Consider the following 27,734-nt stretch of genomic DNA (forward strand, 5'->3'; position numbering starts at 1 on the left):
TGTGGATTAAAAACAACCCAGCATTGGGTAAATGTGGACAGAACACATGTTGAGTTATTTTGACCCAACCAGTTGCGTCACTTAGTTGGGTTGTTTTCTTTGAAGACAGGGGGTGTGGCTTATAGTGGGTGTGTGGCTTTCAGGTAGTTATTTTTGGCCACGTGTAAATTGCATTCCTGTTCATCCTTTTAAGTTCGTACACTGCATATTTCACTTTCCTTAAATATTTTTGCACAATACATGACCTAACACAAAATTAATTAAACATTATTTAAGTATTATAACAAAGTGGTAACTTTCCCAACATTGGGACATACTTGGGTACACCTCACAAATGTTTCAGTGCTCAACTTAAATATAACAATACAACAAAACATATGAACCGGAATGACATTTACTCTCACGGGTGGCCAAAAAGAGCTATCTTAAAGCCACTCCCTTACTAAGCCACGCCTCCAGTCTTTTGATCTGATCCAGTGGCTCATAGCTCAATAACCCAGCATCAATAACCCAACAACCCAACTGAGTGACCCAACTGGCTTGATCAAAATAGCCCAATTTATGTTCAATATTTACCCAAATTGGGATGTTTTTAACCCCACATTTTTTGTCATTGACCAATATGTGCCAGACCAGACCACTCAGTGGATCCGATTTCCTCTTTGTGTCCCACCGAAAATATGTATTGTGTGGGGTTTTATTTAGAGTTAGGCATGGGCTGCAAACCCCTAAGGCCACGGCTCGTTGGAGTCTGTAAATCTGAGTGTTGGGTGTGGGTGGGTGCTGTGTAAGATGACAATGATTATAGTTGATTATTGGCCGGGGTAGGCCGTCATAGTAAATAAGAATTTGTTCTTAACTGACTTGCCTAGTTAAATAAAGGTTAAATACATTTTTTTAAAGTAGGCAACAATGATTGATTGGTCTCTCTGTGTGTGTCTGTGTGTGTGTCTCTGTGTGTGTGTCTCTGTGTCTGTGTGCATGCGCTTGTGCATGCACATGTTCATGGTCGTATGTTATGTGTATATGACTGGCTGCTTGCCTGAGGCCACATTAGCAGAGCTCCTCACTCTCATTCTTCTCTGGCCTGTTGAACAGCTGGGAGGGGAGTGGCCTGCCTGACTAACTAACATGAAACACACATGTAGGTGTGGCCCCTAGCTCTGGCCCAGTGGCGGCTGCTGAGGGGAGGACATCTCATAATATTGGCTGGAACAGAGCGAATGGAATGGCTCAAACACATGGAAACCATGGAAACCACATGTTTGATGTTGTTGATGGCATTCCACATATTCCGCTCCAGCCATTACCATGTGCCCGTCCTCCCCAATTAAGGTGTCACCAACCTCCTGTGCTCTGGCCCCTGACTGTACTCCCATACTGTTTAATTAGCTTCTCTCTACAAGCATGGTAATTGGTGGATTCCACTTTAAAAACCTCCTCTCTCCTTCACAACCCTCCACCCATAGTCACCACCCATCATCATAAGAGGGCCATGATGGGGTAATGTGTTGTCGTGACCTCTGTCTGATCATGGGTATAGATAGCATGGTGGGTGTGGCTCAGTCCATTGACCACTGCTATACCGTGCATTTGAAAAGTATTCAGACTCCTTTAATTTTTCCATGTTATGTTACAGCCGTATTCTAAAATGTATTAAATACATTTTCCTCTCATCAATCTACACACAATACCCCATAATGACAAAGCAATTAGATTTAGATTTTTTGTGTGCAAATTAAATTTAAAAAACTGAAATATCACATTTACATAAGTATAAATGTGGGATATATATATATATATATATATATATATATATATATATATATATATATATATATATATATATATATATATATATATATAACTATTTAATCAATTTTAGAATAAAGCTGTAACTTAACAAAATGTGTAAAAAGTCTAGGGGTCTGACAAGGGCTCTGAATGCCCTGTAGTTGGAACCTGTTATGCTTCAGCTGATGCATACAGTATATGTGTTTGATTGCAATGTCTAGCTTGGCACTGTGCTTGATGTAGCTAAGCGAGCAGAGGGTCCTCCAGGAAATACATGGAGAATGGACCTGCACAGAGACATAACATATAAAAAATATCCTTGTAGAATATAACTAAATATACTGAACCATTTAAGGCTGGCTTCCCAAGACACATATTCTCCATTAAAATGTTTTTTTTGGTCCAACACTAGGCTTAGAGTTAACCTGTTATGATTAACTACTGTTGTTTTCTTAACCCATCACCATGAATTTGAATGATAACATATTGGCCTACAGTTAGCATTTTGCCATGTGCTGTTCCACCAGTGGCTTACTCCATTGTTATTGTGTGTTTATCCTCTTCTGTCTGCATCTGTGTGGCCAAAGCGTGTGTCAAGGCGAGGTCAGTTCGTGTTTCGTCCCCTACCCTCTGGAGTCCCTTGGTTTAATCCATCGCTCACACGATGTCGGCCTGCTCTCCTCCTCACATTTCCAAACCAAGGTTATACTGTGTTTTTCTCAATGGAAGTCCACGGCCTGCATTCACAAAGTGTCTGAGTAACAGTGCTGGATGTAGTATCAGTTTAGCCTTTTAGATCATAATAAACAAGATTACATGGGCAGGAAGGGACCTGATCCTAGATCAGCACTCCTACTTTGAGACGCTTTGTGAATACGTTGTCTGCTTGATGAAGCTACTAGCACCCCTATGGCTTTTATAGACTATAAATGAGGTCTCACAGATTTCTCCCTCAACCCAAGCCCAAAGGCAGAATACACTATGAAACTTCAAGGCAAGTCCTCTTTTATTTTCTCAAGTTGTTTTTATGGAAATGTCCACTGCCAAAAAGTAAATTTGTGCAATCCCTGATGAATTACAAATGCTTCAGAAGTCAGCTAAAACTGAAGTGGTTGGCACAGTCATGCTGTCTTTAGTAACTTTAGTCATGACAATACTTTGTCAGGGTCGCCCCTACGTGAAACTCCAGGCACAAAAACAAAACATTGTTTTCTGTTCACTTTCATCAAACTTCTCTGTGGGGCAATTGAAAGCAGAGATGATGGCCAGGCCCATTCCATGACAATATTAGAAATATTCCAGGCATTTCTAAAATTAGCTTGACACCAAACACCATCAGTAGCTGATGCCGGCCAACCCCCAGAGAGGACGTTTTTTTTATGGAGGTCAACGAGAGAGCTTTGAATTTGGTTTTAAAAAATGTAATGGCTTATTTGATCAAATATAAGTTTTGTAATGCTTAGTCTGTTATAACTGTAGTGATATAAATTGGACACGTTGAATCCCAGCAATTTTGACAAAAAAAACTTTATATGGGAGTTGTGCCTGTTGTTCACACATTCATCTGCCCTCTCATTGCCTAGAATGGTCACACCTGATCTTACCTCCTCCCACTTTCTTCCATTTTTTAAGACATTTATTTTGAATTGTTACAGCAGTCACTTGATCAATCAGTAGTATCTGATCAATATAATGGATCATCTGTGCCGACTTCCAGCTGTTGACCTTTTAACCTGGTGAGTTTAATGTACCGCCCTCAATAATGTCTGTCTCTGTCACTAATAATAAACAAGTGGGTTAGCATGACATGAGATGAGCCTTAACCTTCTGTCTCTACCTCATTTGCTTCCCTCTTTCACAGTCTACCTCCACTGCCTCTCTCTATACTCCCTTCTCTCTCCCTAAATTCTAATTGGAAAGCTGGAAGAGGTGTACGGGCTGGCAGGTCTTTAGTGTTAAACTACTGGGAGATTGAGTAAGGGAGTTCTGCTAGGGGGTGAACATAGAAATCCATTGTGTGCGCAGTACAAATGAGGGTAATATCTATCTCCTCCTCCTTTACAGTCAGTGTTGATGCAGTGGTTGGGTTCCTGAGGGAACTCTTAACTGCATAACAAATTGCACCCTATATCAGGGATCATCAACTAGATTCATCCGCGGGGACCATTTTTTCGTGAGCAGTTGGTCAGGGGCCCAGAACATAAAACCTTTCAAGCATACATTTGTATATGATCAAAAATATACAGGTAACTGCCAAAATAATGGAACCACTTGTGTAAATGAGGGATACAAAGTATATTGAAAGCAGGTGCTTCCACACAGGTGTGGTTCCTGAGTTAATTAAGCAATTAACATCCCATCATGCTTAGGGTCATGTATAAAAATGCTATGCAGGCCATTATTTTGGCTACAATGGCTATGCACCCATAGGATGACAGGGCATGAGTGGTCACTGAATGGTTTGATGAGCATGAAAATAATGTAAACCATATGCCATGGCTTCTCAATCACCAGAGCTCAACCCAATTGAACACTTATGGGAGATTCTGGAACGGCACCTGAGACAATGTTTTCCACCGTCAACAAAACACAAAATGGTTTTGAATCTCTCCGATACAGTTGTAGACACTTGTAGAATCTATGCCAAGGTGCATTGAAGCTGTTCTGGCTCGTGGTGCCCCGACGCCCTATTTCGACCCTATTTTCGTGTTTCTTTTATTATGGCACTTATCTGTCTCTCTATTATGCGTGGTGATACTTTGGAACAGACTTCCAAAAATAAAATCACTTGGAGCTGATATGCTGGTGTTTATACAGTCTTTTATGTCTCCTCGCACACACTTTAGAACAGGACCCTGCCCCCATATAGTGTACTACTTTAGACCAGGACCCTGCCCCCACATAGTGTACTACTTTAGACCAGGTCCCTGCCCCCAAATAGTGTACTACTTTGACCAGGACCCTGCCCCAATATAGTGTACTACTTTAGACCAGGACCCTGCCCCCACATAGTGTACTACTTTAGACCAGGACCCTGCCCCCACATAGTGTACTACTTTAGACCCCCCTCCCATATAGTGTACTACTTTAGACCAGGCCCCCCCTTATAGTGTACTACTTTAGTCCAGGCCCACCCCCATATAGTGTACTACTTTAGTCCAGGCCCACCCCCATATAGTGTACTACTTTAGTCCAGGCCCACCCCCATATAGTGTACTACTTTAGTCCAGGCCCACCCCCCATATAGTGTACTACTTTAGTCCCCCCCATATAGTGTACTACTTTAGTCCCCCATATAGTGTACTACTTTAGTCCAGGCCCACCCCCATATAGTGTACTACTTTAGTCCCCCCCCATATAGTGTACTACTTTAGTCCAGGCCCACCCCCATATAGGAACTACTTTAGTCCAGGCCCACCCCAATATAGTGTACTACTTTAGTCCCCCATATAGGAACTACTTTAGTCCAGGCCCCCATATAGGAACTACTTTAGTCCAGGCCCCCATATAGGAACTACTTTAGTCCAGGCCCACCCCCAATATAGTTTACTACTTTAGTCCAGGCCCCCATATAGGAACTACTTCAGTCCAGGCCCCCATATAGGAACTACTTTAGTCCAGGCCCCCATGTAGGAACTACTTTAGTCCAGGCCCCCCATGTAGTCTACTACTTTAGACCAGGCCCCACATATAGTGTACTACTTTAGACCCCCTCCCATATAGTGTAGTACTTTAGACCAGCCCCCATATAGTGTACTACTTTAGACCAGCCCCCCATATAGCGTACTACTTTAGACCAGCCCCCCTCCATATAGTGTACTACTTTAGACCAGCCCCCCATATAGCGTACGACTTTAGACCAGCCCCCCCATATAGTGTACTACTTTAGACCAGGGCGCCCCATATACAGTATTGTACTACTTTAGACCAGGGCTCATGGGGCTTTATTCAAAAGTAGTGAACTATAAAATGGAATAGGGCACAGCCCTCCGCACTCTCTCTGGTTTTTGTGGCCTCTCACCACTTCCTTAACAAGCTGGTCTATCCTTTAGCGATGGTAGCCTAACCTCCTGAGAATGTGTCTGTTTTACCGTAGGCTTTTGACTGTGTGGTGGAACAACACTAACAAAAACACCTCCAGAATACTATTTGGGCTCTGAAGTGATGTTTGTTTTTTTGAGGCTGTGCGTAGTGACCCAGGTCTGGGCATGGCCCCCCTCTCCACCTGCACACACACACACACACACACACACACACACACACACACACACACACACACACACACACACACACACACACATTCTTCTAATGTCAACCAGCTGTAGATTTCAGTTGCAAAGGATCCCCCGCCCTCTCCTCCTTTCACTTTCAGGCCCTCACTTTCTGTGTGGCCCTTTCATGTAGGATTAGTTCCACACCCACTGAGGAACACAGGGCAGTATCCGCTCAGGGCATATTAATGGGATATGAATGCCATTATTTACGTCATGGTAGGAGTCAGTGGAGGGAGAAGGCTTGACAGCAGGTTGTAAATTGCATTTGCATTTGACTCCTGTGTTTTTGAGGTCTGTCATTCTCAGATGAAAGCAAAGAAGAGAGGCAGCAAACAGGTGCAAAGCCATTGCTAAGGCATTCCATTTAACTGGGGAGCCTGTGTCACGGAAACTCCAGTGACGTCATTGGGAAGAGATTGACGGTAGAAGATTGAACCAAAACACAGATTATCCATTATTTTGATCAGATACTCAAGTGGCTGCTCTAAAAATTAAAATAAATGTCTTCAAAAATGGAAGGCAGAAAGCAGGAGGCAAGGTCAGGTGGGACCATTCTAGCCACGGTTTCCACTAGTTACCACAGCCACAACGCTGTTTTGTAAGATTTCATGAAAACAAAAATGTGTTTTTTTTAAATTTTAATTTAAAGTTAGGTTTAGGCATGAAATAGGTTGGGTTCGTGACTTTGTGCCTGTGGTAACTACTGACGAACTGAAAGAACTCAGATATAAAGTGTTTCTTTGCGAAGTTGCCAGGATGTTACGTGTCCTAATTATATCAGTACACTCCTAACAACCTATTGATTACAAAACTTCCATTCTATCAACTAAATTCGACACTCTCATTGACCTCCATACCAACACTCGCTTGGTTGGCGAAAAATAAGAAAAAAACGCCACCAGCTGGACAAGACAGAATTTGGGTCCAGTTACCCCTCTCGCTTTGCCTGTTCTTCTCTGACCAAAATGATGTTGTCGGCGATGGCTGAGAATTTACTTCAAAGGACCTTTTGGTCTGATAGCTGTTTCTTGCCAAAGGAGCGGAACACATCAATCTCATAAAACCTTTCCAGCAATAGTAAGCTGTGGTGTATTATTAGTGTCAGATGTTTTTAAGGTCAACTGCCCCTTAGAAATCCATTTCTCTGGTTTAAACAGCCTACGTGGGTTAGAAACATTAATCCTAGTCTCAAAAGTGACTAAAAAATAGGATAATTTTGGTCATAAAGTCTGTCTCGTCCAAAACAGAGTTTTGTAAGTGAGTTCGTCATAATTTACTGGAGGGTTGGGTATGGATTACAACCATGCACACTTGCCCACTAACATGAGAGAAGCAGCTGTACGGATTGCGCTCTATCCAATCATATAGCAGCCAGAACCTCCAGACAGTGAGACAGACCTGCCTGTTGCGCACAAAAAAAAGCTGGGTAAATAGTGGACAGAACACAGGTTGGGTTATTTTTTACCCAGATAGTTGGGTCATTTAGTTGGGTTATTTTTTACCCAGATAGTTGGGTCATTTAGTTGGGTTATTGAGTTATTATCCACCGGATCAGAAGACTGGAGGCGTGCCTTAGTAGGGCCGTTGCTTTCAGCTGATTATTTTTAGCCACCCATTTAGAGTAAATGTTATTCTGGTTGATCTGATCTATTGTATTGTCAGCACCAACTAGGGTTGAGCACTGGTCATTTTGTATTGAAACGTGGCTTAGAAAAGTAAAACACATAATGTGGCATAACATTAAAGGAAAATTGTCATTTTTAATGTAGAAACATTGCATGATTAACCGGAATGACAGGTGGCCAAAAATACTTATCTGAAAGCGAAACTCCCAATAGCTCACGTCTCCTGAAAATAACCTATGGATTACATTAAAAAAGACCCACAAGTTGGGTTAACCCAGCACGAAGGGAAATAAAAACAACAACTGATGGTTAAATTAACCCATGATTGGGTAATCCAAAGGTGTGGCCTATTGGGGGCATGGCTTTCAGATACTTATTTTTGGCCACTCGCGAGAGTAAATATAATTTATATTCATTTGCACACTGCAAATTTCAATTTTCTTTCAATATTATTGCACATTACGTATTTTAATATAAAATGTAAAACATATATTAAATATTATAACAAAGTGGTAATTATCCCAACATTGGGATATACAGTTGAAGTTGGAAGTTTTCCATACACCTGAGCCAAATACACTTCAACTCAGTTTTCACAATTTCTGACATTTAATCCTAGTAAAAAGTCCCTGTCTTAGGTCAGTTAGGATCACCACTTTATTTTAAAAATGTGAAATGTCAGAATAATAGTAGAGAGAATGATTTGTTTCAGCTTTTATTTCTTTCATCACATTCCCAGTGGGTCAGAAGTTTACATCCACTAAATTAGTATTTGGTAGCATTGACTTTAAATGGTTTAACTTGGGTTAAACATTTTGGGTAGCCTTCCACAAGCTTCCCACAATAAGTTGGGTGAAGTTTGGCCCATTCCTCCTGACAGAGCTGGTGTAACCGAGTCAGGTTTGCAGGCCTCCTTGCTCGCACATGCTTTTTCAGTTCTGCCCACAAATTTTCTATAGGATTGAGGTCATGGCTTTGTGATGGTCACTCCAATACCTTGACTTTGTTGTCCTTAAACCATTTTGCCACAACTTTGTGAGCATGCTTGGGGTCATTGTCCATTTGGAAGACCCATTTGCGACCAAGCTTTAACTTCCTGACTGATGTCTTGAGATGTTGCCTTAATATATCCACATAATTTTCCTCCTCATGATGCCATCTATTTTGTGAAGTAAACCAGTCCCTCCTGCAGCAAAGCACCCCTACAACATGATGCTGCCACCCTGTGCTTCACAGTTGGGATGGTGTTCTTCTGCTTGCAAGCATCCCCTTTTTCCTCCAAACATAACAATGGTCATTATGGCCAAACAATTCGATTTTTGTTTCAGCAGACCAGAGGAAATATCTCCAAAATGTACAATCTTTGTCCCCATGTGCAGTTGCAAACCGTAGTCAGGCTTTTTTAGGGAGGTTTTGGAGCAGTGGCTTCTTCCATGCTGAGAGGCCATTCATGTTAGGTCGATACAGGACTTGTTTTACTGTGGCTATAAAATCCTTTGTACCTGTTTCCTCCATTATCTTCACAAGGTCCTTTGCTGTTGTTCTGAGATTGACTTGCACTTTTCGCACCAAAGTACATTCATCTCTAGGAGACAGAATGCGTCTCCTTCCTGAGCGGTATGACGGCTACGTGGTCCCATGGTGTTTATACTTGTGTACAGTTTTTTGTACAGATGAATGTGGTACCTTCAGGTGTTTGGAAATTGCAACCAAGGATGAACCAGACTTGTGGAGGTCTACCATTTTTTTCTGAGGTCTTGGCTTATTTATTTAGATTTTCCCATGATGTCAAGCAAAGAGGCACTGAGTTTGAGTTTCAAGTTTGCCTTGATATGAATCCACAGGTGCACCTCCAAATTACTCAAATGATGTCAATTAGCCTATCAGAAGCTTCTAAAGCCATGGCATAATTTTCTGGAATTTTCCAAGCTGTTTAAAGGCAGAGTCAACTTAGTGTATGTAAACTTCTGACCCACTGGAATTGTGATACAGTGAATTATAAGTGAAATAATCTGTCTGTAAACAATTGTTGGAAAAATTACCGCAAAAATCTCTGAAGCTGGAGACTCTTACCTCCCTCACTAGCTTTAAGCCCCAGCTGTCAGAGCAGCTCACAGATCACCTGTACATAGCTCATCTGTAAATAGCCCATCCAATCTACCTCATCCACATACTGTACTTATTTATTTATTTATCTTGCTCCTTTGCACCCCAGTATCACAACCTGCACATTCATCTTCTGCACATCCTACCATTCCAGTGTTTAATTGCTATATTGTAATTAATTTGCCACCATGGCCTATTTATTGTATACATCTCTTATCCTACCTCATTTGCACATGCTGTATATAGATTTTTCTACTGTATTATTGATTTTATGTTTGTTTATTCCATGTGTAACTCTGTGTTGTTGTATGCGTCAAACTGCTTTGCTTTATCTTGGCCAGGTCACAGTTGCAAATGAGAACATGTTCTCAACTAGCCTACCTGGTTAAATAAAGGTGAAGTAAAAAAAATTACAAAAAACTTGAGTCATGCACAAAGTAGACTTGCTATAGTTTGTTAACAAGAAATTTGTGGAGTGGTTGAAAAACAAGTTTTAATGACTCCATCCTAAGTGTATGTAAACTTCCAAATTCAACTGTACATAGGCACTAAAGTAACTCACACTTTTGCCTTTTTAAAGCTACAAAAGTGTCATATTAACATGGGTTGACAACACAACTGGACAAATTAAGATGAATGACATTTACTCTCACAAGTGGCCAAAAATAAGTATCTGAAAGCCATGCCCATACTTAGCCAAACCTCCAGTCTTCTGATCTGACCCGGTGGATCATAGGTCAACTTAAAGAAAACAATAGTTTGTTTGTAACCCAAATGGCCGGGTTAAATAACCCAACATGTGTTCAGTCCAATATTTACACAAATTTGGTTGTTTTCAACCCAGCATGCTCGACAGTCAATCTCTTTTGTGTTCACACAGCAAAGACCTTGAAGTCGTCAGCCACTCAGCCTTGTTCAAATACTCCTAACCGAATAGAACTTCCTCACTCAACAACCCGGTCGCATTCGCTCCACAGGTAGTATCACATTTTCATTTCATTTCATTACAGTACAACGGTTTGATTTGTTTGCTCGTAGCTAGCTACATAGCTAGCTACATAGCCGTCTTTGTATCAAAGATAATTGTGTAGTCTAGAGCGATTTTCTAGGTTAGCTAGCCAGCTATTGTCGTTCTTTTAACGCAACGTAACGTAATCAACACTGCTAGCTAGCCAGCTAGCCCCCGAATAGCAGCACTTTTGAAACTATCACACTCAACGGAACGACTTGATTAGTGTAGTGCCAACAACGCAGCCACTGCCAGCTAGCCTACAAAGTCAACAACGCAGCCACTGCCAGCTAGCCTACTTCAGCAGTACTGTATCATTTTAATCATTTTAGTCAATAAGATTCTTGCTACGTAAGCTTAACTTTCTGAACATTCGAGACGTGTAGTCCACTTGTCATTCCAATCTCCTTTGCATTAGCGTAGCCTCTTCTGTAGCCTGTCAACTATGTGTCTGTCTATCCCTGTTCTCTCCTCTCTGCACAGACCATACAAACGCTCCACACCGCGTGGCCGCGGCCACCCTAATCTGGTGGTCCCAGCGCACGACCCACGTGGAGTTCCAGGTCTCCGGTAGCCTCTGGAACTGCCGATCTGCGGCCAACAAGGCAGAGTTCATCTCAGCCTATGCCTCCCTCCAGTCCCTCGACTTCTCGGCACTGACGGAAACATAGATCACCACAGATAACACTGCTACTCCTACTGCTCTCTCTTCGTCCGCCCACGTGTTCTCGCACACCCCGATAGCTTCTGGTCAGCGGGGTGGTGGCACCGGGATCCTCATCTCTCCCAAGTGGTCATTCTCTCTTTCTCCCCTTACCCATCTGTCTATCGCCTCCTTTGAATTCCATGCTGTCACAGTTACCAGCCCTTTCAAGCTTAACATCCTTATCATTTATCGCCCTCCAGGTTCCCTCGGAGAGTTCATCAATGAGCTTGATGCCTTGATAAGCTCCTTTCCTGAGGACGGCTCACCTCTCACAGTTCTGGGCGACTTTAACCTCCCCACGTCTACCTTTGACTCATTCCTCTCTGCCTCCTTCTTTCCACTCCTCTCCTCTTTTGACCTCACCCTCTCACCTTCCCCCCCTACTCACAAGGCAGGCAATACGCTCGACCTCATCTTTAGTAGATGCTGTTCTTCCACTAACCTCACTGCAACTCCCCTTCAAGTCTCCGACCACTACCTTGTATCCTTTTCCCTCTCGCTCTCATCCAACACTTCCCACACTGCCCCTACTCGGATGGTATCGCGCCGTCCCAACCTTCGCTCTCTCTCCCCCGCTACTCTCTCCTCTTCCATCCTATCATCTCTTCCCTCTGCTCAAACCTTCTCCAACCTATCTCCTGATTCTGCCTCCTCAACCCTCCTCTCCTCCCTTTCTGCATCCTTTGACTCTCTATGTCCCCTATCCTCCAGGCCGGCTCGGTCCTCCCCTCCCGCTCTGTGGCTCGACGACTCATTGCGAGCTCACAGAACAGGGCTCCGGGCAGCCGAGCGGAAATGGAGGAAAACTCGCCTCCCTGCGGACCTGGCATCCTTTCACTCCCTCCTCTCTACATTTTCCTCTTCTGTCTCTGCTGCTAAAGCCACTTTCTACCACTCTAAATTCCAAGCATCTGCCTCTAACCCTAGGAAGCTCTTTGCCACCTTCTCCCTCCTGAATCCTCCTCCCCCTCCCCCCTCCTCCCTCTCTGCAGATGACTTCGTCAACCATTTTGAAAAGAAGGTCGACGACATCCGATCCTCGTTTGCTAAGTCAAACGACACCGCTGGTTCTGCTCACACTGCCCTACCCTGTGCTCTGACCTCTTTCTCCCTCTCTCTCCAGATGAAATCTCGCGTCTTGTGACGGCCGGCCGCCCAACAACCTGCCCGCTTGACCCTATCCCCTCCTCTCTTCTCCAGACCATTTCCGGAGACCTTCTCCCTTACCTCACCTCGCTCATCAACTCATCCCTGACCGCTGGCTACGTCCCTTCCGTCTTCAAGAGAGCGAGAGTTGCACCCTTCTGAAAAACCTACACTCGATCCCTCCGATGTCAACAACTACAGACCAGTATCCCTTCTTTCTTTTCTCTCCAAAACTCTTGAACGTGCCGTCCTTGGCCAGCTCTCCCGCTATCTCTCTCAGAATGACCTTCTTGATCCAAATCAGTCAGGTTTCAAGACTAGTCATTCAACTGAGACTGCTCTTCTCTGTATCACGGAGGCGCTCCGCACTGCTAAAGCTAACTCTCTCTCCTCTGCTCTCATCCTTCTAGACCTATCGGCTGCCTTCGATACTGTGAACCATCAGATCCTCCTCTCCACCCTCTCCGAGTTGGGCATCTCCGGCGCGGCCCACGCTTGGATTGCGTCCTACCTGACAGGTCGCTCCTACCAGGTGGCGTGGCGAGAATCTGTCTCCTCACCACGCGCTCTCACCACTGGCGTCCCCAGGGCTCTGTTCTAGGCCCTCTCCTATTCTCGCTATACACCAAGTCACTTGGCTCTGTCATAACCTCACATGGTCTCTCCTATCATTGCTATGCAGACGACACACAATTAATCTTCTCCTTTCCCCTTCTGATGACCAGGTGGCGAATCGCATCTCTGCATGTCTGGCAGACATATCAGTGTGGATGACGGATCACCACCTCAAGCTGAACCTCGGCAAGACGGAGCTGCTCTTCCTCCCGGGAAGGACTGCCCGTTCCATGATCTCACCATCACGGTTGACAACTCCATTGTGTCCTCCTCCCAGAGCGCTAAGAACCTTGGCGTGATCCTGGACAACACCCTGTCGTTCTCAACTAACATCAAGGCGGTGGCCCGTTCCTGTAGGTTCATGCTCTACAACATCCGCAGAGTACGACCCTGCCTCACACAGGAAGCGGCGCAGGTCCTAATCCAGGCACTTGTCATCTCCCGTCTAGATTACTGCAACTCGCTGTTGGCTGGGCTCCCTGCCTGTGCCATTAAACCCCTACAACTCATCCAGAACGCCGCTGCCCGTCTGGTGTTCAACCTTCCCAAGTTCTCTCACGTCACCCCGCTCCTCCGCTCTCTCCACTGGCTTCCAGTTGAAGCTCGCATCCGCTACAAGACCATGGTGCTTGCCTACGGAGCTGTGAGGGGATCTGATCAGGCCCTACACCCAAACAAGGGCACTGCGTTCATCCACCTCTGGCCTGCTCGCCTCCCTACCACTGAGGAAGTACAGTTCCCGAGCAGCCCAGTCAAAACTGTTCGCTGCTCTGGCCCCCCAATGGCGGAACAAACTCCCTCACGACGCCAGGACATCGGAGTCAATCACCACCTTCCGGAGACACCTGAAACCCCACCTCTTTCAGGAATACCTAGGATAGGATAAAGTAATCCTTCTCACCCCCCCCCTTAAAAGATTTAGATGCACTATTGTAAAGTGGCTGTTCCACTGGATGTCTTAAGGTGAACGTACCAATTTGTAAGTCGCTCTGGATAAGAGCGTCTGCTAAATGACTTAAATGTAAATGTTAAATGGTTGCAGTAGCGTTGTTTGGCAATATATGTCTATCTGTGTTCCTTAGTTTATGGTCTAGATTCCAATGTCAGTGAACTAGCTAGCTGCGCTAATGTTGCAATTTTGTAGAACGCCCGGATGGCCACAGCTAGATAACTACAGTGGGGCAAAAAAGTATTTAGTCAGCCACCAATTGTGCAAGTTCTCCCACTTAAAAAGATGAGAGGCCTGTAATTTTCATCATAGGTACACTTCAAATATGACAGACAAAATGAGAAAAAAAAATCCAGAAAATCACATTGTAGGATTTTTTATGAATTTATTTGCAAATGATGGTGGAAAATAAGTATTTGGTCACCTACAAACAAGCAAGATTTCTGGCTCTCACAGACCTGTAACTTCTTCTTTAAGAGGCTCCTCTGTCCTCCACTCATTACCTGTATTAATGGCACCTGTTTGAACTTGTTATCAGTATAAAAGACACCTGTCCACAACCTCAAACAGTCACACTCCAAACTCCACTATGGCCAAGACCAAAGAGCTGTCGAAGGACACCAGAAACAAAATTGTAGACCTGCACCAGGCTGGGAAGACTGAATCTGCAATAGGTAAGCAGCTTGGTTTGAAGAAATCAACTGTGGGAGCAATTATTAGGAAATGGAAGACATACAAGACCACTGATAATCTCCTCGATCTGGGGCTCCACGCAAGATCTCACCCCGTGGGGTCAAAATGATCACAAGAACAGTGAGCAAAAATCCCAGAACCACACGGGGGGACCTAGTAAATGACCTGCATTGAGCTGGAACCAAAGTAACAAAGCCTACCATCAGTAACACACTACGCCGCCAGGGACTCAAATACTGCAGTGCCAGACGTGTCCCCCTGCTTAAGCCAGTACATGTCCAGGCCCGTCTGAAGTTTGCTAGAGAGCATTTGGATGATCCAGAAGAAGATTGGGAGAATGTCATATGGTCAGATGAAACCAAAATATAACTTTTTGGTAAAAACTCAACTCGTCGTGTTTGGAGGACAAAGAATGCTGAGTTGCATCCAAAGAACACCATACCTACTGTGAAGCATGGGGGTGGAAATATCAAGCTTTGGGGCTGTTTTTCTGCAAAGGGACCAGGACGACTGATCCGTGTAAAGAAAATAATGAATGGGGCCATGTATCGTGAGATATTTTGAGTGAAAACCTCCTTGCATCAGCAAGGGCATTGAAGATGAAACGTGGCTGGGTCTTTCAGCATGACAATGATCCCTCAAACTGGACAAAGAAGATTGTTTTCTTTAATGAGTCCGACGCGAATGGATATACTCTCTTCTTGGGAACGGGCCCAAATCGCAGTCATTTGCGTGAAGAAAAGATGTCGGGCTGCTTTCGGAGAATTCGTAGGCGAGTGAGTAAACCCTCTCTACCATCAGTCCTATTAGCCAACGTGCAATCATTGGATTACAAAATAGATGAGCTCCGATCAAGGATATGTTATTTTTATTTAACTAGGCAACTCAATCCTGTCTAGGACACAGGTTCCGCTAGCGGAACCCCCCCAACATTCCGCTGAAAAGGCAGCGTGGGAAATTCAAAAATATTTTGTAGAAATATTTTACTTTCACACATTAACAAGTCCAATACAGCAAATGAAAGATAAACATCTTGTTAGTCTACCCATCGTGTCTGATTTTTAAAATGTTTTACAGCGAAAACACAACATATATTTATGTTAGATCACCACCAAATCCCCCCCCCAAAAAATTCCCAGCCAAAGATAGTCACAAAAGCAGAATTAGAGATACAATTAATCACTAACCTTTGATAATCTTCATCAGATGACACTCATATGGCATCATGTTACACAATACATTTATGTTTTGTTCGATAATATGCATATTTATATCCACAAATCTCAGTTTACATTGGCGCCATGTTCAGAAATGCCTCCAAAATATCCAGAGTAATTACAGAGAGCCATTTCATATAACAGAAATACTCATCATAAACTTTGACGAAAGATACATGTTTTACATATAATTAAAGATACACTGGTTCTTAATGCAACCGCTGTGTCAGATTTTTTTTTTTTACTTTACGAAAAAAGCATACCATGCAATAATCTGAGACGGCGCTCAGACGTAAATATATTTCTACGCCATGTTGGAGTCAACAGAAATACGAAATTACATCATAAATATTCCCTTACCTTTGATGATCTTTCATCAGAATGCAGTGCAAGGAATTCTAGTTCCGTAATAAATCGTTGTTTTGTTCGAAAAATCAAATCAAATCACCAAATCAAATCAAATTTTGCTAGCCCGTTTAGTTCACATGTCCAAAAGCTGGCGCTGGTCCAGGCGAACTCGGACGAACACTTCAAAAAGTTATATTCCAAGTCGAATTAACTGGTCAAACTTAGAGAATCAATCTTCAGGATGTTATTATCATATATATCCAATAACATTCCAACTGGAGCATTCGTTTTTGTCTACAGAGTAATGGAATGCAAGGCGATATAATGAGTACTGCGCATAACCAGGAACTGGCATTCTGCCAGACCAGTGACTCATTCCCCTCCCATCCGGCCCCACATCACACTAGAGGCTTCATTCCACGTTCTACTGACTGTTGACATCTAGTGGAAGGTGTAGGAAGTGCGAACAGATCCATATCTTATTGGGATGTGAATAGGCGATGAGTTGAAAATCAACCAGCCCCAGAATTTCCACTTCCTGTTTGGAAGTTTACCTGCCCTATGAGTTCTGTTATATTCACAGACATAATTCAAACAGTTCTAGAAACTTCAGAGTGTTTTCTATCCAATAGTAATAATAATATGCATATATTAGCATCTGGGACAGAGTAGGAGGCAGTTCACTATGGGCACGCAATTCATCCAAAGTGAAAATGCTGCCCCCTATCCCGAAAAGGTTTAAAGAACAAATTCTTATTTACAATGACGGCCTACCCCGAACGACGTTGGGCCAATTGTGCGCCGCCCTATGGGACTCCCAACCACAGCCGGATGTGATACAGCCTGGAACCGAACCAGGGACTGTAATTACACATCTTGCACTGAGATGCAGTGCCTTAGACCGCTGCGCCACTCGGGAGCCCTGTCCTACCAACGGGACATTAAAACTTCTTAGGGATAGCCATCCCATTAACGGGACAGTTGTAAATCATGCAGCTCCTTGTGTCACGATCGCAGATTTTAGAGGAACCACAGATGTCGGTACATAAAAGTGTCTTATATCGGTTAAAAACTTAAATTCTTGTTAATATAACTGCACAGTCCAATTTACAGTAGCTATTACTGCAAAAAATGGCATGCTATTGTTTGAGGAGAGCTCCTAACAAAACACTTTTTTCATAGGTTTGATAAATTCACATCTGAAGGTGAAATGTGTACATACATTCTGAAATCTTGCGCTGATTTACAATCCAAAGGGTCCCAGAGATAACATGAAGTGTCGTTATGTTAGATAAAATCCTTTTTCATATCCTAAAAAGGTCCATATAGCATGCACGATCGATGTTGTATTTCCGCTGGTTCAAATTGCAAAGAAAAGTATCTGTGAAAACCTAACCCTAAACGTTGGTTCAACCAAAATCACATTCGTATGTATTCCTTAGAGATCCTAGAACGTAACCAGACTTCACAATATCATTAGGGGTGTAGTATATCCTATAGGACACCAAATTTGATCAGAAAGCGACACCTTCATGGCACGCCGATGACGTGGCCGGTCTTCATTTGATCGACTGTATCTTTGTCAAATAAGCACCAATCGGGGTCAAACAAAGCTAGCGAGATAGCCAATGAGCTGGGCTTTACGGCAGTGTCGGGACCCTGTATCTGTCGAAAAATGTAGCTGCTAATCTTGTGTGACATCAAGCCTTTTCCTTTTGGACAAAAAATATAAGAATATGGAGAGTTGTGAAGTTATGAAAACTGGTTGTTTTGCAAATGTTGAACTTATAATATGGCTACTAATACTGGAAAAATGAAATCAAATTCCAAGTATACAGATTTGACGATATTCTTGCGGAAAAATGTAATGTGAATGTAAATGTCTCCTTCACGATTTGCCCAAATGTACCTGGGTGACTTCACACTAAAAGTCATGTAGTTTGCTAATACTTCAAGTCATCCATCTGCACATACTCTGCTGCCATCTTGTGGACACCATTGGAATTAACACCAGAGTGATGGCTAGATTTGGGGCCTTTCTGTTGCATTTCAAAGATGATGGTAGAAAAAAAACTGTTGTTTTTTTCTTTGTATTTTCTTCTACCAGATCTATTGTGTTATATTCTCCTACATTCAATTCACATTTCCACAAACTTCAAAGTGTTTCCTTTCAAATGGTACCACGAATCTGCATATCCTTGCTTCAGGGCCTGAGCTACAGGCAGTTAGATTTGACCAGGTATTTTCAGGTCAAAAGGTATTGTTACCTGGCCACATTTCATCTTATCTCCCCATTCGTCAGGTGATGTCTTCATGACCATAGGCCTTAATACCAGAATGTTCCAAGTTGACAATAGTGGCCCACTACCTGACCATGTGTTAACTTGCCTCCAGTAAGGACAGTATGACAATAAGGGCTATAGCCATGTGTTGTGTGGTCTCTGCCCCTTTCATTATTAATAAGAAGCTCTTGCTAAGCCTCTGTTGTTTGGGTGTCGGGTATAGCAGCAATCTCCATTTGTTGAAAGAGACTCAGGATCCAGTTGCAGCCTAAGAGTGTGTCCAAAATGCCACTATTGCTAAGATAGTGCACTTTTTTATACCAGAACTCTATGGGCCCTAGTCAAAAGTAGTGCACTATATGCGGAATAGGGTGCCGTTTGGGAGGCAGACAGACTTTCTTAGTGTCACTGCGACTGGCGCTTAGAACCATCCGGGGCCTCTTTTAGCTGTGTGTCTCAACCGAGGCTTCTCTCACTCGTCATGTTTATGTATTTAGCCCACTATTGTTGATGGACGAGGATCTTAGAATGCATTTGGATATTTCTCTTGGCTTGCCGGACATCTTTCAGGAGGTATGGCAATTCTGTCATCCACTATTTATAAAGTCAAGGGAAAAAGTTATTGCTATTTTTTATTACAGACAGTAAAGCATTAACATGACAGTGTGTTCGTTTTAGCAGGCTTGTGGTAAAGCTATTGGGATATTTAGGAGCCGGTTTGATTTGGAAAAAAGGGGGAATAGTTGGCTCTTGGTGTCTAAGCAGTTGAGCTGGTTGGGAAACACTTGGAGATTATGCTCACTTTGAAGCAGAGGTTCAATCATTCTAAGCATATCTGTCCACGCTTGTTACCATGACATTTAACAGAGCAGCTGACCTCAGAGAACGCACTTGTGTTTATGTGCCTTATTTTAGTAAGCAAATCAGTTAAGAACATATTCTTAAATTCTATGGGCAGTACCACAGATTTGTATCTTGTCAGCTCGGGGAGTCAAACTTGCAAACTTTCAGTTACTAGCCCAACGCTCTAACCGCTAGGCTACCCTGCCACCCCTGTGTGTTGAGGGTGTGTGTGTGTACAAGCGTATGCGTGTATTAATGTTTGTATGTGTATGTACAATACCAGTCAAAAGTTTGGACAAACCTACTCACTCAAGGCTTTTTCTTTATTTTTTACTATCATCTACATTGTAGAATAATAGTGAAGACGTCAAAACTATGAAATAACACATATGGAATCACGTAGTAACCAAAAAAGTGTTAAACAAAATCAAAATATACTTTATATTCTTCGAAGTAGCCATCCTTTGCCTTGATGACAGCATTACACAGTCTTGGCATTCTCTCAACTAGTTTCATGAGGACTACTTTTCCAACAGTCTTGAAGGAGTTCCCACATACACTGAGCACTTGTTGGCTGCTTTTCCTTCACTCTGCGGTGCAACTCATCCCAAATCATCTCAATTGGGTAGAGGTCGGGTGATTGTGGAGGCCAAGTCATCTGATGCAGCACTCCATCACTATCCTTCGTCAAATAGCCCTTAAATAGCCTTGGAGGTGTGTTTCGGGTCATTGTCCGGATTGACTGACCTTCATGTCTTAAAGTAATGATGGACTGTCGTTTCTCTTGGCTTATTTGAGCTGTTCTTGTCATAGATGGACTTGGTCTTTTACCAAATAGGGCTGATTGGCTCAAACGCATTAAGAAGGAATGAAATTCCACAAACTAACTTTTAACAAGACACACCTGTTAGTTGAAATGCATTCCAGGTTACTACCTCATGAAGCTGGTTGAGATAATGCCAAGAGTGTGCAAAGCTGTCATCAAGGCAAAGGGTGGCTACTTTGAAGTATCTAAAACATATTTTGATTTGTTTAACACTTTTTTTGGTTACAACATGATTCCATATTAATTCATAATTTTGATGTCTTCACTATTATTCTACAAGCACCAGTACTTTTGACTGTGTGTGTGTGTGTGTGTGTGTGTGTGTGTGTGTGTGTGTGTGTGTGTGTGTGTGTGTGTGTGTGTGTGTGTGTGTGTGTGTAACCTGACCCAGCCTGATCTAATTTTCCGGGGGTTAATGTGAGACCACTGGTCCTCTGAGGGAGAGAACAGAGCCCTCTAGACAGCAGACCGCTGGTCCTCTGAGGGAGAGAACAGAGCCCTCTAGACAGCAGACCACTGGTCCTCTGAGGGAGAGAACAGAGCCCTCTAGACAGCAGACCACTGGTCCTCTGAGGGAGAGAACAGAGCCCTCTAGACAGCAGACCACTGGTCCTCTGAGGGAGAGAACAGAGCCCTCTAGACAGCAGACTGCTGGTCCTCTGGGGGAGAGAACAGAGCCCTCTAGACAGAAGACCACTGGTCCTCTGAGGGAGAGAACAGAGCCCTCTAGACAGCAGACCGCTGGTCCTCTGATATGACGCTTAAGGAAAGAATGCTCCCAGGCCCAAATGCTTGACATGGTTTTTGGTAGACCACCGTCGGCCTGACTTGGCCTTACAATCAAGCCCTCTTATTTAGTCAAATCAATCTCTGACTGGAAAGTCAAGTCATCATCTCCCAAACTGGTGACTGACAAGGCTCCAGAGGGCAATTAGGGATTATTGTGGCATGCAAGAAAGAAACAAGCTGAGGGTCTCTCTACAAAGCCTCATGAATGTGTTTTTACATGGTTTCTCTCCAAAGCCGCATTACTGTGTGTTTTTACATGGTCTCTCTCCAAAGCTGCATTACTGTGTGTTTTTACATGGTCTCTCTCCAAAGCCGCATTACTGTGTGTTTTTACATGGTCTCTCTCCAAAGCTGCATTACTGTGTGTTTTTACATGGTCTCTCTCCAAAGCCGCATTACTGTGTGTTTTTACATGGTTTCTCTCCAAAGCTGCATTACTGTGTGTTTTTACATGGTCTCTCTCCAAAGCTGCATTACTGTGTGTTTTTACATGGTCTCTCTCCTAAGCTGCATTTACTGTGTGTTTTACATGGTCTCTCTCCTAAGCTGCATTACTGTGTGTTTTTACATGGTCTCTCTCCAAAGCCGCATTACTGTGTGTTTTTACATGGTCTCTCTCCTAAGCTGCATTACTGTGTGTTTTTACATGGTCTCTCTACAAAGCCGCATTACTGTGTGTTTTTACATGGTCTCTCTCCAAAGCTGCATTACTGTGTGTTTTTACATGGTTTCTCTCCAGAGCTGCATTACTGTGTGTTTTTACATGGTTTCTCTCCAAAGCTGCATTACTGTGTGTTTTTACATGGTCTCTCTCCAAAGCTGCATTACTGTGTATTTTTACAGGGTCTCTCTCCAAAGCCGCACTACTGTGTGTTTTTACATGGTCTCTCTCCAAAGCCGCATTACTGTGTGTTTTTACATGGTCTCTCTCCAAAGCTGCATTACTGTGTGTTTTTACATGGTCTCTCTCCAAAGCCGCATTACTGTGTTTTTACATGGTCTCTCTCCAAAGCTGCATTACTGTGTGTTTTTACATGGTCTCTCTCCAAAGCCGCATTACTGTGTGTTTTTACAGGGTCTCTCTCCAAAGCTGCATTACTGTGTGTTTTTACATGGTCTCTCTCCAAAGCTGCATTACTGTGTGTTTTTACATGGTCTCTCTCCAAAGCTGCATTACTGTGTGTTTTTACATGGTCTCTCTCCTAAGCTGCATTTACTGTGTGTTTTTACATGGTCTCTCTCCTAAGCTGCATTACTGTGTGTTTTTACATGGTCTCTCTCCAAAGCCGCATTACTGTGTGTTTTTACATGGTCTCTCTCCAAAGCTGCATTACTGTGTGTTTTTACATGGTCTCTCTCCTATGCTGCATTTACTGTGTGTTTTTACATGGTCTCTCTCCTAAGCTGCATTACTGTGTGTTTTTACATGGTCTCTCTCCAAAGCCGCATTACTGTGTGTTTTTACATGGTCTCTCTCCAAAGCTGCATTACTGTGTGTTTTTACATGGTTTCTCTCCAAAGCTGCATTACTGTGTGTTTTTACATGGTTTCTCTCCAAAGCTGCATTACTGTGTGTTTTTACATGGTCTTTACTGTGTGTTTTTACTCTCTCCAAAGCTGCATACTGTGTGTTTTTACATGGTTTTTCTCTCCAAAGCTGCATTACTGTGTGTTTTTACATGGTTTCTCTCCAAAGCTGCATTACTGTGTGTTTTTACATGGTCTCTCTCCAAAGCCGCATTACTGTGTGTTTTTACATGGTTTCTCTCCAAAGCTGCATTACTGTGTGTTTTTACATGGTCTCTCTCCAAAGCTGCATTACTGTGTGTTTTTACATGGTCTCTCTCCTAAGCTGCATTTACTGTGTGTTTTACATGGTCTCTCTCCTAAGCTGCATTACTGTGTGTTTTTACATGGTCTCTCTCCAAAGCCGCATTACTGTGTGTTTTTACATGGTCTCTCTCCTAAGCTGCATTACTGTGTGTTTTTACATGGTCTCTCTACAAAGCCGCATTACTGTGTGTTTTTACATGGTCTCTCTCCAAAGCAGCATTACTGTGTGTTTTTACATGGTTTCTCTCCAGAGCTGCATTACTGTGTGTTTTACATGGTTTCTCTCCAAAGCTGCATTACTGTGTGTTTTTACATGGTCTCTCTCCAAAGCTGCATTACTGTGTGTTTTTACAGGGTCTCTCTCCAAAGCCGCACTACTGTGTGTTTTTACATCTCCAAACATTACTGTGTGTTTTTACATGGTCTCTCTCCAAAGCTGCATTACTGTGTGTTTTTACATGGTCTCTCTCCAAAGCCGCATTACTGTGTTTTTACATGGTCTTCTCCAAAGCTGCATTACTGTGTGTTTTTACATGGTCTCTCTCCAAAGCCGCATTACTGTGTGTTTTTACAGGGTCTCTCTCCAAAGCTGCATTACTGTGTGTTTTTACATGGTCTCTCTCCAAAGCTGCATTACTGTGTGTTTTTACATTCCAAAGCTGCATTACTGTGTGTTTTTACATGGTCTCTCTCCTAAGCTGCATTTACTGTGTGTTTTTACATGGTCTCTCTCCTAAGCTGCATTACTGTGTGTTTTTACATGGTCTCTCTCCAAAGCCGCATTACTGTGTGTTTTTACATGGTCTCTCTCCAAAGCTGCATTACTGTGTGTTTTTACATGGTTTCTCTCCAAAGCTGCATTACTGTGTGTTTTTACATGGTTTCTCTCCAAAGCTGCATTACTGTGTGTTTTACATGGTCTCTCTCCAAAGCTGCATTACTGTGTGTTTTTACAGGGTCTCTCTCCAAAGCCGCATTACTGTGTGTTTTTACATGGTCTCTCTCCAAAGCCGCATTACTGTGTGTTTTTACATGGTCTCTCTCCAAAGCTGCATTACTGTGTTTTTACATGGTCTCTCTCCAAAGCTGCATTACTGTGTGTTTTTACATGGTCTCTCTCCAAAGCCGCATTACTGTGTGTTTTTACATGGTCTCTCTCCAAAGCCGCATTACTGTGTGTTTTTACATGGTCTCTCTCCAAAGCCGCATTACTGTGTGTTTTTACATGGTCTCTCTCCAAAGCTGCATTACTGTGTGTTTTTACATGGTCTCTCTCCAAAGCCGCATTACTGTGTGTTTTTACATTAGGGTCCTCTCAGACCCTGTGTGTGCGTGTTAGGATTGAGGAGACCTCTTCTATGACATTCTCCTCCAAATATCGCCATATCCGATATAATTGTTCTGCGGTGTAAATGACAAAATCATTACAGACTGTAGAATTGTTTGTGCTTATTAAGAACATTATAGTACATTCTCATGAAATAATCTTCGCGGCGAAAAAAAACAAGGCTTAGTTCATTAATTTAGACTTCATTTTCAACATATTGATATAGCCAGCTGATAAAACTGCACAGTTTTTATTTGTAAAGTTCAAATAGAGTACAGTCTTGCACATCACAATGTATCGTCTTGTATTTCACCATATTTCGTCAATGTCAAATATCACAATATTTGATTTAATCATATATCGGCCGGACCCTAGTCCGTGCGTTTCACGTTTTATTAGTCGTATCTACAGAGTACATATGGTATACACTGCTTAGTTGCAGGTTACTTCTGGACAATGCAACAACAATAAGAAATAAGAAAAGACAAGAAGATGAACATAAAGTAAATGGTTCAGTAGAATAGAATAAACATTTTCGCATAAGTATAATACAGGAAGGCACAATTCGTAGTCCAATATTTACACATTTATCAGGGAAGGGGGTATTAGGGGGGCAAGTCAATTGTTTAGTATTAGCAATAGTAAATAAGAGTCTGTTAGCAGCAGTTGTGATGTGTGTGTGTGTAGCATGAATGTATATGTGTATGTCTGTGTGTGTGGTATGACTTTGCCACACTCGAAAGGCTAGAAAAAACAACGTTTTCCCATATTGCAAAAGAGAAAGCTATTCAGGGCAGTGGAGTCCCAAAAAATAGCAGAGAAAGTCATGTTAAATAGATTTCAGAACTGAAGGAGAGTGGTCTGGCTGGTCTAGCAGTAATGCTGCTCTCGATACACATGTCTACAGTGTCGGCCTACTAGCCTTTGATGCAACCTGTGTCTATCTTTCCCCACTGTCACCCTCTCTCTCTCACCCTGTCCAATAAAATCTGAAAATCCCTTAAAAATATACAGTGCCTTCAGAAAGTATTCATTATTGACTTTCATTATTGACTTCATTATTGACTTTCATTATTGACTTCATTATTGACTTTCATTATTGACTTCATTATTGACTTTCATTATTGACTTTCATTATTGACTTCATTATTGACTTTCATTATTGACTTCATTATTGACTTTCATTATTGACTTCATTATTGACTTTCATTATTGACTTTCATTATTGACTTCATTATTGACTTCATTATTGACTTTCATTATTGACTTCATTATTGACTTTCATTATTGACTTCATTATTGACTTTCATTATTGACTTCATTATTGACTTTCATTATTGACTTCATTATTGACTTTCATTATTGACTTTCAATATTGACTTCATTATTGACTTTCATTATTGACTTCATTATTGACTTTCATTATTGACTTCATTATTGACTTCATTATTGACTTCATTATTGACTTTTTCCACATTTTGTTGTAGTTACAGCCTGCTTTTAAAATCCATTACACTGAGATTGTGTCACTAATCTAAACACAATACCCATAACGTCAAAGCAGAATTGAGTTTTTAGAAAAGTGTACAAATTAATTAAAAATGAAAAGCTTAAATGGAATGAGTCAATACGTATTCAAGCCCTTTGTTATAGAAAGCCTAAATAAGTTCAGTAGTAACAAATGTGCTTAACAAATCACACAAGTTGCATGGACTGCAATTATAGTGGTTAACATTATTTTTTTCAAGCCCTTATTCAACCACAAAGACCAGAGAGGTTTTCCAATGCCTCACAAAGACGGGCACTGATTGGTAGATGGGTAAAAAAAAGCATACATTGAATATCCCTTTGAGCATGGTGAAGTTATTATTTAGGCTTTGGGTGGTGTATCGCCCAGTCACTTCAAAAGATACAGGCGTCCTTCCTAAATCAGTTGCCGGAGAGGAAGGAAACCACTCAGGGATTTCATCATGAGGCCAATAGTAATTTTAAAACAGTTACAGTTTAATGGCTGTGATAGAAGAAAACTGAGGATGGATCAACAACACTGTAGCTACTCCACAATACTAACCTAAACGACAGTGAGTAAAGAAGGAAGCCTGTCCATAATATGAATCCTGGTTGCAACAAGGCACTAATATGTCAAAAAATGTGGCAAAGAAATGTACTTTTTGTCCTGGAGGCAAAGCCTTGTGTTTTGGGCCAAATCCAACACATCACTGAGTTCCACTCGTGTTATGGGTATGCTTGTCATCGGCATGGACTGGGGAATTTATGAGGATTTTTTTTTTTAAACGAATGGAGTTAAGCAACAGGAAAAATCTTAGAGGTTCATTCTGCTTTACACCAGACACTGGGAGATGAATTCAGCTTTCAGCAGGACAATTACCTAAAACAAGGTTTCACAAACTTGGTTAACTTTCACTATGGGGTATTGTGTGTAGATGGGTGATGGGAAATAATTGATTTAATTCCATTTTGAATTCAGGCTGTAACACAACAAAATGTGTAATATGTCAAGGGGTGTGAATACTTTCTGAAGGCACTGTAGTGTACTACTTTTTACCAGGGCCCCTAGGGAAGAGGGTGCCATTTGGTACATGGGCCATGTGTTTTTAGACCCATTTGCAGATGAAAGGCTGAGGTTATTTCTTAGCAGCAGCAGTATTATTAGTAGCATCAGTGTACACAACATTATTGTGCCCTTGTGCAGCCTGTGTGTTTGTGTATGCATGTTTTAGGATTAAAAGAAACGGAATAGAGATAAGCCGAGGTAAAATCCCAGAGGAAAACCTGGCTCAGTCTGCTTTCCAACAGGCACTGGAAGACTAATTCATGTTTCTGCAGGACAATGACCTAAAACACTAGGTCAAATCTACACTGGAGTTGCTAACCAAGATGACATTGAATGTTCCTGAGTGGCTTAGTTACAGTTTTTTACTTTGTCTTGAAAATATATGGCAAGACTTGAAAATGGCTGTCTAGCAATCATCAACAACTAACTTGAAGAATTAAAAAAAGTATGATTGGCAAATATTGTATAATCCAAGGGCCTCATATATCAATATGTATAAACTATTCTAAAATACTACTTACGAACAGAATTTAGAATGGTTGTACAGATAAAAAAAAGTGTGATTTATCAAACAATCCTACTAGCGCCATACACACACCGGTAGAAGATAACCATTGATAAATACCAATTGTTCTCAGAGTGCTTGTGCCGACCTTGGCTGTTCGCATTTCGAAACGCCCCTAATTAACTATATATGGTCAAAATCATCCCTTTAAAGCCTGTGGGGAATTTACAACAGTGCTAGAGGTGCTAGTGTCAGAGATTGAGAACAACCAA

At 42.3% G+C, this 27,734-nt stretch overlaps 1 protein-coding gene across 2 annotated transcripts in view; it reads left to right on the top strand.

Moving 5' to 3' along the window:
• LOC115144776 (protein inscuteable homolog) overlaps positions 1 to 27,734 on the top strand; it is a 99,080-nt gene that overhangs the window by 657 nt on the left and 70,689 nt on the right. Inside the window, exon 1 of one of the 2 annotated variants that reach the window (XM_065002984.1) lies at positions 19,220 to 19,337. The exons of the other annotated variant lie outside the window; for it this stretch is intronic. The gene's annotated coding sequence lies outside the window, so the exon portion shown is untranslated. Of the gene's footprint in view, positions 1 to 19,219; positions 19,338 to 27,734 lie in introns of those variants that run through there. 2 annotated transcript variants of the gene reach the window in all.

Source organism: Oncorhynchus nerka, linkage group LG17, assembly GCF_034236695.1.
Source record: "Oncorhynchus nerka isolate Pitt River linkage group LG17, Oner_Uvic_2.0, whole genome shotgun sequence".
NCBI lineage: Eukaryota > Metazoa > Chordata > Actinopteri > Salmoniformes > Salmonidae > Oncorhynchus > Oncorhynchus nerka.